This window comes from Oreochromis aureus, linkage group 3, assembly GCF_013358895.1.
Source record: "Oreochromis aureus strain Israel breed Guangdong linkage group 3, ZZ_aureus, whole genome shotgun sequence".
NCBI lineage: Eukaryota > Metazoa > Chordata > Actinopteri > Cichliformes > Cichlidae > Oreochromis > Oreochromis aureus.
Window position 1 is genome coordinate 45,775,405 of NC_052944.1, and position 17,583 is coordinate 45,792,987.

At 41.3% G+C, this 17,583-nt stretch overlaps 1 protein-coding gene and 1 pseudogene across 1 annotated transcript in view; both read left to right on the top strand.

The window, feature by feature from the left end:
• Positions 1-17,583, top strand: part of LOC120439390 (zinc finger protein 771-like) — an 844,755-nt gene that overhangs the window by 812,411 nt on the left and 14,761 nt on the right. The gene's annotated exons all lie outside the window — the stretch shown is intronic.
• LOC116330439 lies at positions 3,920-11,240 on the top strand (annotated as a pseudogene).

A 17,583-nucleotide genomic window follows, 5' to 3' on the forward strand; every position in this document is an offset into this window, starting at 1 on the left:
GTTTACCAATATAATCAATATCAGATATCAGAGCAACAGAAACCTCGGTGATCAGGACGCTGGGACTGAGAACAGGAAGTGGCTCAAACGTCACAGTTTCATGACGTCAGCCTGAACTCCACTCACGGAGTTTCTGTCGCCATTGTAGTTTTTAAAGTCCCGTGATGAAGGCGGGTCTTTCTGTGAGTCCGCACGCTCATTGGCTAATAGCTCGAGATTGACACATCGTTATCCAATGAGCGTGCGGGGAACTTCCGACATAAAGTTGTTTCCTTTGAAAACCAAAGTCTGATTATTTTTGCCTCCACTGACGGAGCCTGTTGTTCCCGCCACAGAGACACAGTAATGTCAGAGCGATGTTAACACTCACCCTGCCTCAGCACAGCTCTCACTCTCCTCCTGCTCTCTCACACTAAACGGAGGCTCAGCTAAACTCACTTCCTCTCTACTTACAGGAAACCAGCGCTCAGAGGAGCCGACCGGCCTCACATTTCACCCACAGACACGAACAGCGTGGAATTATTTTATGTCATAAGAAGAAACATATTCATGTTAACACTCACCTGCCTCAGCTCCACCTTCCTCCTCCTGCTTTCACTTTCACTACTGCTCCCTAAACACAGAGGATGCTGGGACTTGTAGTTTTTTCCTTCCGTCTACCTCTTTGTTTGTGTTTGTGTTCAAGTTATTTCGATCATGTAAACATCAACAGAACACGTGAAGCCACACAGAGTTTGTATGTCGAGGTGGGTAGGAGGTATTAAATTCGTTCTTTTGAATTCTTTTGGCGACAGAGAAAGACTTCCTACTCAGAGTGGTCAAAGCTCAAAAATGATCTTTATTGTACATTTCCGGAAAGGGAGAACTGCAGACACGAGCACGTACCCCAGTTCTAAAAGCATTGCCAGGCAAAATACGTATACATAGTTCTGCTATAGGTCACACACAGACACACACAGTTTCGATCAAAACAACTCCTTCTGGTCTGACTAATGTGTGTGTGTGTGTTACTTAGTTCTTCTTTTCTGTCTGGTTTCCTGTATTTTATTAATATGCCTCTGCAGCTCTGCACTAAACTTCCTGTTTCTTAACTTCCCTTACTAAAGCCTCTGTTGCTAGGCGACCTGTCACCCTCTGACCTAATTCTTTGCCACATCTGGCCTTGGTTTATAAAAGCCTTTATGATTAAAATACATGAAACAATATAATCAGAAAATAAGCACTAAGAATATATATTTATTTCGTAACAGTCTCCCCTTTTTATCTCATTTTGTGAGTTAACCCAGGGTCAGCAACCTTTAACACCCAAAGAGCCATTTGGACGCAATTTCCACGCAAAACAAAACACTGGGAGCTGCAAATACTTTTTAACATCTAAAATGAAGATAACACTGTATATATATATATATATATATATATATATATATATATATATATATATATATATTTTTTTTTACCTTTAAGCTTTGTGTGAACAACTAAGGTGTGTTGCTTAAATCCATGAAGTGCTACAGAGAAAATTACTTTTTTATTTATGTAATTAACACATTTTGAACTCTTAAAGAAATATAACAAAAGGAAAGACACCCAGCTGAACTAAAATGATCCATGTAGCAAACAAAAACTGTTGTGAGCCGCCACCCTTATATCTCCTTTGGGCCTTGACCCGACTTTTAAAAAAAATTGGAAAAAAAAGGCACTTTGCTGCTCAAAGATGAAAAATAGTTATTTGCAAAATTCTGCCTAAATATGTATTTTACCTGGTTAATGTGTGTGGCGGGGTGTGGTCTGCAGCGCCGCTGCAGAGGAGGCGCAATCACGCCTCGCCATCACGGCACCCGCAATCACGCCTAAAGTCTGTGCTCTCTGTGCTGTTGTGTTGGTGTGTGTCGGGCTGTGAGCTGCAAAGCTACAGCCGGATGTATGCGTACAGCAACCGTGTGTGAAAAGTGGTCAATAAAGAGATGCTGAAGAGCGTGTTCATGCAAACATCGTCGGGTCTGCCGTGATATGTTTACAATGGGACTTCTGCTCCTGAACCTCTGCGCACAGCATCTGCAAATCGGGGCTGTACCAAGTCACTTTCATCTTTACGCAGGACTGTCAGCTGTCGTCTGTGAGGCGTGAGCGTGTTTGCTTTTAACATAGTTCACGGTGGAGAACAGCTGCTGACATAATGTGGATCCGAAGGTCCATAATTGGCCTACCTGGGGTTGAAAGTCTCGCACGGGCGTTTCAAGGGGTACACCGGGCTTCAGCAAGTGTGGTGCTTATTTTGAGCGCTCAAAAAATAATATAATATAATTTTATATTTATATTTCAATATCACAATAATCTTCCAATTTAGAACTACAAGTTAAAAAAAGAAATAACATAAATAAAATACACTTCAGCTAATTACTTAAAAAAAATAATAATTTATTTTCCCAAACCACGCGGAGCCGCACTAAAAGGACTAAAGAGCCGCATGCAGCTCTGGAGCCGCAGGTTGCCGACCCCTGACATAGATCAAACATTATGGGTCATTCCCACGACCCACAGCTTTACTGTGCTCCAGCAAAGTATCCAATAGCAGTGACATCTCCTCCACAGTAGCAGGTGGGATTTTTCTTTTTTGAGGACAAAAAATGCTGCAACTGACTTTGGTTACTGTTGGCATGCACGCATAAGACGTGAGCTCTAACATGCCAGAGGGATATTCCTGAAAACCTCACCCAGGAGGCATCCTGATCAGAGGCCCAAATAACTCAACTGGATCCTTTCAATATGGAGGAGCAGTGGCTCTACTGTGAGCCCCTCCCAAACGATTCAACTCCTCACACTATCTCTAAGGAAGAGGCCAGTCACCCTTTGGTCTGCCTTCTTAAAGATGGGAGCTACCACCGCAGATCTCCACACTATGTTAAAGAAAAGTGCCAACCAATACAGCAACATCCAGATTCAACACAACACAATAATAATACATCAAGTAAATTAATCATCAGACCACCTGATTCCATGTTTTGTTAGTAATGTTTAGACATGTTACTCTGTTCATGGTGAACATCAGTGCACAATAATGAGACATAATCACTGCTGCAGACACTGACACTGGATTTAAGGAAGGAAATGTGAGAAAGAACAATGATTCAGACTCTGAATATCCTGACAGCTGCACCTGATCACACCTGTTGATCATCGGGCAGTCCACCGCTGATTAATCATGACGACGATGATGATGTCAAAATAGTTTGTTTTAAAATGAAACAAACTGTTCACCTCAAGTTCATGTCTTCAGTTTCATTTCTGAGGATTTAAATTTCAAATTTTACATTTAAACACAAATTCTGCTTCTTACACAGTTTCTGGATCCAGAAACACTTTCTTAGCCTGAGTCGATCCAAATGAACCTTCTAAAACTAAATAGCTGATGGAGACTCTGACACTGGTACAAACTAAAATGCAGCTCATCAGAGTTGTTGTCAGATCTTTGTGAATGTCATCTTTCAACTCATAATCAGGAAAAACACTCTGACCTGTAGGTCTGAAAAAAAGCATCTCTCTCTCTCTCATACACACACACACACACACACACACATATACATATATACAGGTCCTTCTCAAAAAATTAGCATATTGTGATAAAGTTCATTATTTCCTGTAATGTACTGATAAACATCAGACTTTATTATAGTTTAGATTCATTACACACAACTGAAGTAGTTCAAGCCTTTCATTGTTTTAATATTGATGATTTTGGCATACATAACTCATGAAAACCAAAAATTCCTGTCTCAAAAAATTAGCATATCATGAAAAGGTTCTTTAAACGAGCTGTTAACCTAACCATCTGAATCAACGAATTAACTCTAAACACCTGCAAAAGATTCCTGAGGCTTTTAAAATCTCCCAGCCTGGTTCATTACTCAAAACCACAATCATGGGTAAGACTGCCGACCTGACTGCTGTCCAGAAGGCCATCATTGACACCCTCAAGCAAGAGGGTAAGACACAGAAAGAAATTTCTGAACTGTTCCCAGAGTGCTGTATCAAGGCACCTCAGTGGGAAGTCTGTGGGAAGGAAAAAAGTGTGGCAGAAAATGCTGCACAACGAGAAGAGGTGACCGGACCCTGAGGAAGATTGTGGAGAAGAACCGATTCCAGACCTTGGGGGACCTGCGGAAGCAGTGGACTGAGTCTGGAGTAGAAACATCCAGAGCCACCGTGTACAGGCGTGTGCAGGAAATGGGCTACAGGTGCCGCATTCCCCAGGTCAAGCCACTTTTGAACCAGAAACAGCGGCAGAAGCGCCTGACCTGGGCTACAGAGAAGCAGCACTGGACTGTTGCTCAGTGGTCCAAAGTACGTTTTTCGGATGAAAGCAACTTTTGCATGTCGGAAATCAAGGTGCCAGAGTCTGGAGGAAGACTGGGGAGAGGGAAATGCCAAAATGCCTGAAGTCCAGTGTCAAGTACCCACAGTCAGTGATGGTCTGGGGTGCCATGTCAGCTGCCGGTGTTGGTCCACTGTGTTTTATCAAGGGCAGGGTCAATGCAGCTAGCTATCAGGAGATTTTGGAGCACTTCATGCTTCCATCTGCTGAAAAGCTTTATGGAGATGAAGATTTCATTTTTCAGCACGACCTGGCACCTGCTCACAGTGCCAAAACCACTGGTAAATGGTTTACTGACCATGGTATTACTGTGCTCAATTGGCCTGCCAACTCTCCTGACCTGAACCCCATAGAGAATCTGTGGGATATTGTGAAGAGAAAGTTGAGAGACGCAAGACCCAACACTCTGGATGAGCTTAAGGCTGCTATCGAAGCATCCTGGGCCTCCATAACACCTCAGCAGTGCCACAGGCTGATTGCCTCCATGCCACGCCACATTGATGCAGTCATTTCTGCAAAAGGATTCCCGACCAAGTATTGAGTGCATAACTGAACATAATTATTTGAAGGTTGACTTTTTTTTGTATTAAAAACACTTTTCTTTTATTGGTCGGATGAAATATGCTAATTTTCTGAGACAGGAATTTTGGGTTTTCATAAGTTATTTATGCCAAAATCATCAATATTGAAACTATGAAAGGCTTGAACTACTTCAGTTGTGTGTAATGAATCTAAAATATATGAAAGTCTAATGTTTATCAGTACATTACAGGAAATAATGAACTTTATCACAATATGCTAATTTTTTGAGAAGGACCTGTGTGTGTGTGTGTGTGTGTGTGTGTGTGTGTGTGTGTGTGTGCAGGGCCGTTGCTAGCCATTTGGGTGCCCTAAGCACAAATGCTTTATGGTGCCCCCGCCACTTAAAAAAAAAAAAAAAAAAAAACATTAATACTTTTGAATTTCCCAGTGGAATTTGTTTAATTAAATAACAACAAACATGACAGTTAAACAAATAAATAAGGTTAAAGGAGGTTAAAAATACTGTTACAAATAAATACTCAGGCCCCTTTGGAAAATTAAAATCAGAGCTGACATTAAAAGGACCTCTCCTTTAATTTCAACACGATCAGCATCTACAATGTGAGCTGGCCAAAGAGCAGGATCGGTTGAAGGGGCACACATGTCTCCACAGTGTCACTTTCTGATAGTCTCTCAGTGACAGGACTCTCAGTGGTACTTGTGTATGGAACTGTACCTGAACTGGTGGTTGATGGTTCTTGTTCTTCTTGGCTAGGGATTGTTGCAGGGTCTACAATGGCTGGTGGTTGATGTCCAGGGATGGCACTACTACTGGATGGTTCATCCTGTCCTTGAGATCCTCCTTGAACATATTTAAGCATTGACCCTGCATACAAGAGAAAATATTCAGGGATTTTACAGAAATACAATTTTGAATCTACAGTAGGCCTCACGAAAAATTGCATTATAAGACTAATAAATTAAGTAAGTCACTGGTACATTTAAAAATTACTAACTATATTTTACATGTATAGATTTTCATAATGGCAAATGGCAATATAAACATGCTGTACATAATTTGATATAAATGCGCAAGTAGGAAATCTATATTACTGGAAGATATAGGTTTCATATTACACTGTAATATGAAACCTATATCTTATTTATGCCGCATAAATAAGATATGCGTCTTTATAGATATCCTGAAATGCAGCAACATACAAAGTAATCTTGTCTGATCTGATAATAATACTTGACTGCATCACTGACCTATCCCAAAGTTAAGGTTAATCAGTAGCATGCATGACGTTAGCCAGCTAGCAACCTGAGGAGGGAAATGCTAGTCTCACGATTGCTAACGTTATCTGAAAACCGTCAATTGAGTGACCATGATGAGTTGCTTTTAGTAGTCCATTCTATATTCATATCCACAACGTAAACAAACTACCCAACATCAATCATTTGCAACATTTGTTAACACAGTATGAACACTGCTAACAGGAGCTATCACAGAGTTGACGGACATGAGCGTGCAAGCAAGGGCTACAATAATGAACTTTTTTATTGTTATTATTTAAACATTGCCTTACCGGCAAGCGACGCCTGAGTTTCATCACGCTTCCTCTTCTTCTTTCTTTTCTCCGCTCCCGACTCCTGTTGCCGTTTCGAGGCCATGTTCAAACAGGTGTTTACCAATACCGAATTGAGGCATTATAGAACAGACCACTGGGAGTGGGGGGGCACCAGGAGGAGACTGGAGACAGGGCACAAAGCAGATTCACCCCTTTTCTCGGAAAAATTGTTTTATGTTGCTTTTGTATTGTTTAACCATATTAATGCATATGATATTTATAGTATTAATATGGTTTACTTTTTTTTTTTTTTACGACCCTGATTTTTTTGGTGCCCTACCGGCCATTTGGTGCCCTACGCAGTGTGCGTTATGTGCGTTTGCGGAGCTACGGCGCTGTGTGTGTGTGTGCGTGCGTGCGTGTGTGTGTGTGTATATATATATATATATATATATATATATATATATATATATATATCCACTATGTTCTAGAAGCCCCTCCTTCCCTTTCTCACCTGTTAAACACAACCTCTTCTGCTCACTTTGATCTTCTTCTTCTATCCAGCTTGCGTTGCCTTCTTTCCGCCTCACCACTATGGGAAGCAGAGCTTTCGGTTACTCTCTACCCCAGATATCAGAAACATTGCTTTTCTCTCCCAGTTTAAATCCCAACTCAAAACTCATCTGTTCAAATCTGCATATTCACTGTGAACCCACTGTTTGTTTATTTTATGTTGTGCTTTTTGTTTCTTATTGTTCTTCATTTTGTCATTGTTCGATTATGCATTTGATTCTATTGTTAAGTGTCTTTGGGTGTCTTGAAAGGTGCTTTTAAATAAAATGTATTATTATTGTTAGTAGTAGTAATATTGTTGTATCATCATCACCACCATCACATGTATAATGAACTGGAGATTTCCAACTGCTGTGTTTGTCTTCATTTCTAAAGAGTGTCCCCTCTTGGCAGGGTCACAAAACAACAACAACAACAACATAGAATATTACTTAAACCAGAAACAACCAGTGAAAAACCACAAACAGGTGGTCACATAGCCCAGACCTTGATATCATTTAAAATGAATAAAATCAAGTTTTCAAGTTTAGAGTAGAATGCAAATGATTATAAGCTTAGAATAAATTTTAAGTAGAAATGAAAATTTGATTATTTCCAGAAATTCTGAAATTATTTGATAACAACATCCAAAGCTTTCAAATTACATGAAAACATCTCTGACACTGAGGACATCCTGCAGTTTGTTTTTTTCACTTGCAGCAGAGAAGAGAAGCAAACTCGTCTTTCTGACACTCAGTGAGTTGTCTTTAAACTGACACATGGGAATGAACCACGCACATCTGCAGGTCGGACAGTTTGGTCGATCTGAGAAAAGATCGTGTGTGCAGCAGTAACAGCACTTGGTGCCTGCTTGCTGGTGATGGGCAAAGCGAGGCTTCGTGAAACACTGAAGCATTTGTGCAGGAATTATATTGAAGTGTGGAAACAATCTGAAACCATCTCCACAGTGACACCTGCTGGCCTCTGGCTGTGACTACATCTTGATGACGCTTTTCTGTGAAACTATGACACAGACAAAACCCACACAACTCCAAACAAAACTACTTTTCATACCAGACTGTCAGTAATCATGATCATCGCATGATTTGGGGAAATTCTCAGACAAACATGAAAAGAAAAACACTGAGACTGTTAAAGACCACAAGCTGTGGCTGTAATGATCACAGTCTAGTCTAGATTGGTCTAGATAATAATAATAACTAGAAAGATTTGCATTTCCTGCAAAAATGCAGTGTGGATGCTGTAATGCCGAAGCTGTCTGCTAAAAATAGCTGAAAAAGCTGAAATGTAGCAAAAAATTGTAATAATCCTCAAGACACACAAGACAGCAAGCAGCACAGTGCTCAACATGCTGTACCGCTTTGGAGAGGAACGCAACCTTCGCTTTGCCCTCCCACTGGGCTACCAGCTGAGGTACCCACTACCTTTCAATGCTCACAGAGTCAAAGGTTATCGAGGTCCCCGAGCCACGGAGTTTCACATCATGGGCAATCACATGAGGTTTAATAAGCCAGAGGTAAGTCGTTCACGGGCGGAGAATGGTGGGTAAAATAGAAGGCTGACAGTAATGACTGAAAATGGTTTGATAATCATACAGCAATCTGTATAATCCTCCACTGTTCAAATTTCCAGCATGGCTGGACATTTTAAAGAGACTCATTTTATAGTTTATATATAGAAAATGAAAGTGTACAAACTCATATACAGATGTGACACGGCAGTAGCCTCAGCCATATAATAAACATTGGCAGAAGATAATCGGTATCAACTAATGAACAAAATACACAAAAATAATACACAGAGGTCATTTTGTGGGTTAAAGTGATGTTCATTTAGAAATTTGCTCAAATTGGACAAAAAACACTACAGACACTTATCTCCATGCTTAGTCTGACTTTACCTAACCGCCTGTATGACTGTAGGACGGGGGTGTTGAACTCCAGGCCTCAAGGGCCGGTGTCCTGCAGGTTTTAGATCTCACCCTGTTTCAACACACCTGAATCAAATGATTAGTTCATTACCAGGCCTCTGGAGAACTTCAGGACATGCTGAGGAGGTAATTTAGCCATTTAAATCAGCTGCGTTGGACCAGGGACACATCTAAAACCTGCAGGACACCGGCCCCCAAGGCCTGGAGTTCGACACCTGTGCTGTAGGAGGACTGCCAGCCCATCCAAACCTTCAGATTCTTAGGGAACTGAACCCTTCAACCAGCACTAGAAGGTCCCAGTGGGGTTGGTTAGCCTAACTCTGCCAGGCCGTGCATTAGCTGTCACGGCGAGTGAGATGAGCCGTGTGGAAATAATAAAGGAGGATCCAATCGCAGGCAGTAGTGAAGGTGTGAGGGTGGTTTATTAAACACAAAAGTATAGATGGACAAACGGTAAATGGAGAACTAAACTATACTGGGATAACTAAACTACTGAGCCTGAACACGAACCTGAAGGAAGGGAGACGATGGTACATGAAGACAACAGCAGGGAGAACACACAGATGAAGCAGGGTGGATACACAGACAGACCAGCAACTACAAAGACAGAAGACGCGACTTAAATACACACAGAGAAACACAGGGAGATTACACACAGGTGGGGAACACAGCTGGGAGTAATCAACAAGACGAGACAGAGGTAAAACTGAACACACTCACATGAGACGCAGACCTTCACAATAAAACAGGAAACAAGAACACTACACAAAGACGCAGACTCGACAATAAGAGACAGACAGAAAATGACACATGGAACTAAACCCACACAAAACATGAGAACACAAATCCTAAACACAAATAAACAGAAACATAGAACTCTAATAATAATAATCATCATCATATTAATAATACTCATAGCACCCAAAACCACAACAATCATTCAAAAATAAACTAACAATCAAAACTCAAAATACTGGGTCAAAACTGACCCAGAACCGTGACATTAGCACTATTTGTCATTCCGGCTAATCACCAGACTGCTAGTGTAAATACCTGTAAATACCCGTGTCAGCAAGCCGAACCCTCTGTGCAGATTGAGCATGCTCAGTGGTAGAATGACATCAGAGGACCTTCTGTTGGTTTCATAATTAAAACAATAGATAGTTGAACCGTGACGGATGTCAGAGACAACACGTGATACTACTGCAGTAGTATCGTTATTTGTAAATGTTTCAATTTTTGTCTTTCAGGTGGAGAAAGTGATGCCTGCAGACACATTCTACTTTTCTATCATCAGGGATCCTGTCGCGCTGGCCGAGTCCTCTTTTGCTTATTACAAAGAAGTAGCTCCTGCCTTTCAGAAGGCAAAGGGGCTGGGAGACTTTGTCGACGACCCAAATAAATACTATGACCCTCGCCTTTGCAACAACCACTATGCCCGCAACCTGCTTTGGTTTGATTTTGGCATGGACAATAATGCTAATTTCTCAGTGGAATTAGCTCAGCATGGTGAGGCCATGATCCGCCAGACATTCAGACTGATTCTTGTGTCCGAGTACTTTGATGAGTCTATGATCCTGCTGAGACATGCCCTCTATTGGCCACTGGATGCTGTAGTCTCATTTAGCCTTAACGCCGCAGCAAAGTCCGGCAGCAACAGCGTAATGAGCGGAAGCTGGGTCGGCAAAGCTGCCGTGGCGGCTGGCGTCGGTGCTAGAGCTGGACGCTCACAAGGCAAGATGTTGCCCAATCTGTCGCTAACGGATCGTCAGCGGGAGAAGCTACGCCAGTGGAACGCCTTAGATTGGTACCTATACAAAACCTTCAACCGCACGCTCTGGGAGGATATCGACAAGTTTGGTCGTGCCCAGATGGAGCAAGAAGCTCTTCTCAGAATGCGGCGGAAATCCTGGGCCGGGTTTGTCTGAAGGATGGTGGAAAGCCCGTAGAAGCGTACCGGATACGTGACAAAAATATCCGACCCTTTCAGAGCGGAGTAGTAAAGATTCTTGGATACGAGCTCCAGCCGGGTCTTGACAATGCTACCAGGACGGCCTGATTGAGGATGATTAGGCCCGAGATCCAATACAAAGATTTGCTGGATAGTAAACAGTTCCCACGGGCTGTCCAACCCCAGCTGGGACAGCAGGGACAGGGACTGCTAGCAGCTGGTGGTGCTTTTGTAAGACATGATTCATCTAGGACAGGAGAGAAAATGATGATGGGAGAAGCTGAGATGGAAAGAGAAAGAGACTGGGATGGAAGCCGATAATGAAGAGCAACCAGACTTTAAAAGGAGTGCGAGAAAAAGAAAGACTGAGATAGTTTAAGGTGAGTTACATGTTACCTTTGATTTGCGAGGGGAAACGGACCAGAGACGCCTGAGCCAAATTTAGTTTACATGTGAGAAAGAAAAAAGCTTCTCTGCAGCACTTCCAGTTTTCTTTCTTTTCCTGAACACACTCTCTGGTTTGGTATGTCTTCATCTTTGGCAATTACTCTGAGTTTATTATTGAACTGCATTTTCTTATTGAGCCTGTGTTAATGCTTAAATTAAATAAAAGGTACAAGCTGTCCCAAGGTTACAGAGGAGCGGTGTCTGTAATGACACAGGCGGGAGTTTGTGAAAATAAAAGCATCAAGACAGTCTCGCTGCACAGAGCACTGCAGAAAACCAAGACATTGTTCTTGCATTAACAGCTGTTATTGATTTCATCAGACAAATGATCGCTTCCTTTGCTCAACTCTTTTTTTTGTATTTTAACATACAGACTGCTTTTTACATAAGCTTGGCTTTAAACACGGCTCAGAGACAGTAAATCTCATCTACAGGAGAAGTCTGCAGATAGCAGCTGTGGTGGTACAGGTACATCTTCCAGGTGAATTTTAAAAAAAATCACTTTTAGGCAGGATTTTAAATGTTTTGATTTACATCAGGTTTGTGTAATGATTTTTTCCCCCAGTGAAATTAAGGTAGTGCTTCAAAATAAGTGCCTGTGGGCGTGTCTCCTGAAACACCACAGGCTTGTTTGTGCTGTTGAGTGGTGAGTCTGGACTCTAAAAGCTATTTCTGGATTATGAGTTTCAGTTTGTTTACATTTATGAAAACACATCTTTTAGCTTTAGACTAAGATTGCTACATTGTTTCAGATCCACACTTTCAGCAACATTAACCACGTCTTAGGAACCTGTCGGGCAGAAGGCTCATAGCTCGCTGTTGTTTCCAGTGACTCACGGCAGTCCCAGTTTCATTTTGTCATTGACCTGCTCTTCCATACTGAGGCCCAAAGTTACATTGGGCAAGTGCAGGGCCAGCATGCTTACCTTTGCCTCCTTTCTGAGGACGTACCTGTGGAAGGAAAGTAGAGTCACAGACCATTTTAGCAGTTTGTTAGCAGGTAAAGTGCTAACGCTAGACGACTGCTTCAGTTGTGTTCTTCACCAACTGCTGTCCGTACAATCTAACACAGACTGAAAACCACGTTTCTTTGATTGCATAAGAAGCGTCACAGAGTGGGTTCACTGACAGTGTTGACCCAGCCTTAGTGAGGGTCATCCCTGCATGCGAGGTAGCACAGGTGACAGACAGCGGCAGACGTGACTGCATGCATATACATGAAATCATAGGTGTTCGTTCATTGTTGAAAGTATTGAATTTATTGCCCAGTGTCAAACATTCGATCGTCTTGTTCTCCGTCCAGAGTCGGCCGCCCTATACAGTGTACATCTGGTCACCTCAGCAGTGGCTCGTAAGGGAGATTCAGGCATACTGTGTTTGAGCGGCTACCTCCTCTGATGAAAGGATATTATTCATCTTTTACAGTCAGTCTGTTTAAAGAGAGTCAAAGCAACGACTAATACTGAACAACGTCTTCAAATCAAAGGGACATAAGGTATTTATTTCCCTTCACTCAGGAAACCAGTGGTTTATTTTATTTTACTCTAAAACTGACTTTCTATTCATTCATAAATAAGCCATCATTAACAATGAAACTCTTGAAAGTACTGCTTCAGGAGTGTCACAGTCCTGTCTGGGATCTCAACAGTCGCGCTAATTAACATGTGCTGGATATTACATCCAGAAAGGATACAGCAGCAGTGTGTGCACGGTTGGCAGGATGCTTCTGTGTTACAGCAGCGTAACTGAAGTAAATGGTTTCCTTTCCCGTGGTTTCCAAGTCACGTCGCGTTGACTTCACTGAAAGAGACCTTTCTGTCTGTTGCACCTGCCAGCTTTCGCTTAGATTTCGAAGAACATCGCTTCCTATTCTGCTTGTTCATGTTTTACACCAGTAACAGCTGAACATTCAACAAAATTACACAATATGGATTTTTTTTATCATAGAGTGCTACTACATACTGTAACGTAAGTGTCCCTTATATTTTGGTTATTAGATAACTGTGGCTATTATGTCCAGGTACATTTTGTCACTCTCTGCAGGTTAGTGGTGATAAGTCATATTTACACACAGCATACACGTCAGTACTTGTTAAGGTTCATTTTGAGGAGAGAGAGGTGGAGGAGATCGGAATAACACACTGACCCTGTCAGGTGGAGTCAAACGAAGATTTTTTAATGAACACACGCAGCGTGGGAGAAGGACACTGTATGCAAACAGCATCAGATCTCATCTCCAAAACTTCAGAACACAGTTTTATACATCGGGGTATTAGAACGCCCCCTCTTGCGTAAATTACATGGATACGTCAACTCAAAACCACAAATGTTCTATTTGACAACTTGTGACACAATTAAAAGAACATTCGCTTCCCTCTTCTTCCAGGTGCAGTCCCCACAACCACAGCCCTAACATAGCTGTTAGACATCCTGTACTTGCATCAAACTGTCACGTACACCAACATAAAAACTGCAACCCTAGCAAAACATGCTTAAACTTTCACCTACAAAAATGAACTCACTGCTGTATGTGTGTGTCTGTGCTAACCAAATAGGGTGCTAACCACAGTTGCACCCTATTTCACCTCGCCGACTAGCTCCTGACCTCTCAACAGACAGAGAGACATAAGCCACTCTCATATATGTAATAACCGAACTGAAACTATGTATATGTAATCTACTGAATAAATGTTTTAATCAAGAACCTCTACAAAAGCTTAATCAAAAGATATAGATACATAAAAGATACTAAAGAATAACCTGATTGTTCATAACCTGCTCAAAATACTTGCACTCAGACTCTGCTTTCGGTTTCACTTTTGCAAAGCATGGCGTTTCCTGTCAGCCTGCAACTCAGTCTTTCACAAGAGTATAAAAACATTCAAAAGCATTTAGGATTATAGATTCAACCCCACAGTTTAAAGTGGTTCTTACTGGACCTGTAATAAAGGCTGATATGATACCAGTATGTTTGAACATCTGAATGCAATATCAAAACTGTTATTAATGAAATGGTAATGATGATTATAAAAATAGCAGCAAATAATAGCAGTAAAATATCCTCCTACTCATTACATACTCAATCGCTGACAAATGCCAATCAATTCTTGCCAAAATGGACTACAAACAATGAATACACTGAAAATCCCATCATAATGTTTTTGTGTCATGTAATCAGCACAGTGTAATGACAAAATAAAAATACTTTATTAATGCTGAGGAAATTTCTTTATTACACACTTAATTCCAATATAAATATGGAAGATGGCAAATAAGTTGAAAATTGTAAACAAGTAAAACTAAAATGAGGTGAAACATTTGAACAGAAATTAAGTTAAACCTGTTTCTTAAATTCAGGACAGTAACTATGTTGCCACCTCTGTCTGCTCATACTTTTTATTGGTGTTTAAACACGTGTGTGTGTTTTATTCCTTTTAATTCCACTCCATTAAAAACAGTTTCTGGTACTAAAAGGTACCAGAAAGTCAAACTTTGCTTCCCGATCGAGGATAAAGCTTTATTTGAATTTTCGCAAATACCGTAATGTGACTCATTGTAGCTGGTTTTCAGTATTAAAGTTCCATGTTGTACATAGTGGACAAGAGCGGTACAGGTCAGAGTAAGAAGCAGTGGTAGGTGGTGTGATTTACCTTCTGTCATGCCCACTTGGCCAACGATCTCTCTTCAGCCACTCTCACAGCCCTGACAGGACATTTCACAGAGAATTCCTCATGTTGCTCCAGATGTTACTGAGCAGGCAGAGCAGCTGCAGTATATGTGGCTATGATCTTACTTGAAACTGTATTGTGTCGGAAATTTGTAGTAGATCACGCTCTTTGTGTGCATCTGTTGTGTTTGTTTTCTTGTACTAAATAATTAAAGAAATCTTAACTCTCCTTCGTCTTTTTGCCTCCTTGTTTTTAACCTTTCACAGCAGCTGTGTGATACGGTGGTTGTTCTATGCTGCATTAAATGTCCTGAGGAAAAAGATCAAAGAACTTTATGTGTAAATTGTTACATGTATAATAATGAAACAGAAAATGCAGCGAGTGCAAAGGAAACTGTAAGTTTACAGCTGTCGTTGCATCTGTGCAAATATCAGCCTCCATATTTGTGACTATTCTCTTACTTACTTACACAGTTGTTTCATTTTGAAATTGAAGAATTAAAACTTGTTATACAAGCTTGTGTACATGGTTAGATCATATTCTTCAAGTTGAACATATTGAACATCTTCATAGACTCCACATTTTATTTCATGAAAACTGTCTTTAAAAATCTTTACTGAGCTCACAGACCAAGAGACTTACACAATCACGTCCCATAGACCTCTATGCAGTATTCATGCAACCCGAGGATGCCCTGCCAGCCATTAGAAATACTGCAGATTTAAATGACGTAGAATTATAGATGCATGAAACCATGTCCATTTGATAACTATTCTCTGAAATAACCATATTTGATCGACGGGCTGGACCGCTCAGTTATCCGCTAAAGCTAGTGAGTTTAGTTAGCAGGCTGCTTTGTACATTATAGTTAGCACTCAGAAATATACTGATATATTTATATATATACTGATAAATATATTGAGGAGCCTGACAACGGGCAAAATGATGACACCCACAGTCTATTATGGACAAGATGTATTGAATAAGCTCTGAAGTTCTGAGGTTTGGTTTCTCAACTTGCAGACAGGAGATCGCCTGTGAAGGGAACCATCTTTCCTTGGCAGCCTTGTTGAGGACATTTGTTCTCATGTGTTACCTTAATGGACTTCCTAATATTGAAGAATTTATTTCAAAGTGTTGCCTATTTTCTGTTTGATGTAGTCAGAGAATCACGTGTTTGGTGGTTACGTTGGCTTGTTTGATACTGTTGTGCCTACAAACCTCAGAGCCCTACATTTAACAGTTCTTATTTTGGATGGTAGGTGCATCACCTCCTTTTAGCTTTCACCTTCTGATGTCTGGCCTTCCTCCACTTCATCGTTTGACTGATTCCTTTTCGACAGCTCTGAGTAAAATCCTTCCTGCCTCATTCTGCCCTCTACTTCCTGAAGTATAGACACTGTTCGAATCGGTCATGAGGTACTAAGTTCTGTCGACTTAAAAGAACACAGAATAAAAGTTTTGTTTTGCAAAGCCTATAATTACTACGCATTTCTGAAATCTAGATCTAAGTTAAGACGCTCAAATTAAAGAAGAAACCATTTGAGTTTAAGCAATCGAATCTACAAAAAACCAGAAGTATCACTTAATCTCTCATGGCCATAAAATATGGAAGCTGGTGTGTTCTGTTTGCCCAGCCCACACAAAAGCCAGGATGCCCCCTGACAGTACAGCAGGACTCATATATATGGTGCATGATGTAGTAGTATCAGCCTCGGGTCCCCAAAGGAGGACAGAAATGAATTGCTGGGTCTTAGGAGGATATCACCAACTGACACAGTTATAATGAAGTGGAAGTGATTGGGAATGAAAGAGGTTACCAACAAAGCTCCAAAACTGTGGCCGTAATATTACCTCATGAACAGAGTGCAGAGAGCTTCATGGATTTCACTTTCATGCTCGCGGTGATGGGAACGACCCCTCCCTGTTCATGGATCAGACAGTTTGGTGTGGAATGAACACCTGACAGACACCTCAGGAATTAATTAGAGCAGAGATTGTGATTCAGGCGGTCTGGTTCAATATCCGTTTCTGACCTCACAAATGGTCAGAATGGTCAAATTTCCCATAAGCACATGTCTGCACCTTGTCGAAAGTGAGGTTCCCAGGTGAGCTGATTAAGAATGAGACCTCACTCAGGTTCATGTGTGTGTTTTTGGCACTATAGTGTGGCAGCTGTCAGGTCTGCATAGAGCTGTCCACCAGTGGGTTGAGGATCGAAGCCAGAAACTTGGAGATGTTATAGGTGACCAAGTTGATCATGCAGACAATTGGTCTTAAAGGTGCACCCTGTTTATGTATTTTCGGTAAACCATACAGACTTGGTGTAGATTCCCCTGGGTATAGCCTGTGGTATGAGGTCCGGTCAATAGCCTTGTCTTGTTCTAACTGCTTCAGACCGTCTATCACTCTCTTCCTGTAACCACTTCCTGGGTCTCGTTTCAGGGGCTCATAAGTATTTTCATCACTGAGTAGTGACAAAATCTCCTCCACAGAGTCCAGACCACATTCACTCAGCCGCTCTATGCTGGACTTTATCCTGTAATTTA